General features: G+C 27.8%; 1 long non-coding RNA gene across 1 annotated transcript in view; it reads left to right on the top strand.

Moving 5' to 3' along the window:
* Positions 1-1367, top strand: part of LOC108978968 — a 36334-nt gene that overhangs the window by 5370 nt on the left and 29597 nt on the right. The window contains exon 2 of the long non-coding RNA XR_001994146.1: positions 88-248. This is a non-coding gene — a long non-coding RNA (uncharacterized LOC108978968). The remainder of the gene's footprint in view (positions 1-87; positions 249-1367) is intronic.

Below are 1367 nucleotides of genomic sequence, written 5' to 3'. Positions count from 1 at the left end.
AAATGGTGTTAATAAAGAAATTTAAATTTTTAGTATTATATAATTCAAAATTAATACATTAATTAATTTTTCGAAATACTTTTACAGTTTAAAGTGATTAAAAATGAAAAATAAGGGTTGGAAATAAATAAGCTGATGACAAAATTTCCGAAAAACGAGAAAATTAGTGCAGTAACCGCTTTATTAAAAATTATTAAAACAAACATTTGTCGCCAACTTAAATTGCAACGTTCGCTTAGACATTTTTGGTAAGTTGTTTAATAGTTTTATGCATATTTCTATTGACCTTTGGGCACAATAGTGATAATTGTTCAAATAATATAAGTTAATGATTAGAGTGAATATTAACATAGAATCGCTGTCTTAATGAACCGAAATTATATATAGACAAATATATAACAATTCGATAAACTTTTAATTTCAGTTTTTGAAAAGTTAAAGCTTATATACGTGTTAAAGATAAATAATAAATTTAAAGAGCATATCTATGCCAATAAAAACTATGCATACCGAAAATTTATCTGCCTATTGAAATTCGGCAAGGCTTGCAAATAATACACTTTTTGTGTTGTGGCTCCAATTCTCCTGTTACACTCTTCCAATTTTTTAAGTCATACTTAATTTTTGGTTTTATCTGATACCGCCTTAAGAACTGGAATATCTTGAAAGATATTTTGTATCTTATTTTAGGCCGGATTTAAACCCTTACTTTTTTAAGTCCTATACAAAATTTCGCCATATTACGTAGGGATTTCTGGAAAATGCTCTCCGAAAAAGACTTAGATATTGACTCAGTCGTTATACACTACATTACATTCATATATGGACCATTGATTATAAAACTTTTATACAAAATCTTTGCTATACCTGACATGARCAGCTAGACTGTATTCTCTATATTAGAAAGAAGCCTAAAGACATCACACATATAAATATTTTCTTCACATTTCTCTTGATATATCTACTACCTTTCCACACACAAATATCTAAATAATCGGCTTAGTGTGACAAATTGTGGCGAAAACAATTTCACGCTTTAATATTCTCTTGAAAAAGCAAAAAAATTAAAAAATTACAGACACAAACTTATGTAATTTCATGTAAATAGACTTAGGAAATGCAAATGTAGCAAAAAGTTTATGCTTCAATAAATTTTTTCGCGGTTGTAAAAATGTCCATGGATGTGTGTTCTTATATATACCGTATGGGAATATTGACGTTGTTGTTGTTGTGTCAATAAATTCTCAATTCTATTCATAACCAAATTATTTTATTTTGGCGCCTTGCTTTCGACACTACATCACAGTTTTATTCAGATTTTAAAATTATAGAAATATTATAATTATGTGCGTGATTGTCTCAAGTGC

This window comes from Bactrocera latifrons, unplaced genomic scaffold (genome assembly GCF_001853355.1).
Source record: "Bactrocera latifrons isolate USDA-ARS-PBARC rearing strain unplaced genomic scaffold, ASM185335v1 scaffold_13, whole genome shotgun sequence".
Lineage (NCBI taxonomy): Eukaryota > Metazoa > Arthropoda > Insecta > Diptera > Tephritidae > Bactrocera > Bactrocera latifrons.
The sequence above is the reverse complement of the archived record's forward strand: the minus strand, read 5'-3'. Positions and strand labels throughout refer to the sequence as shown.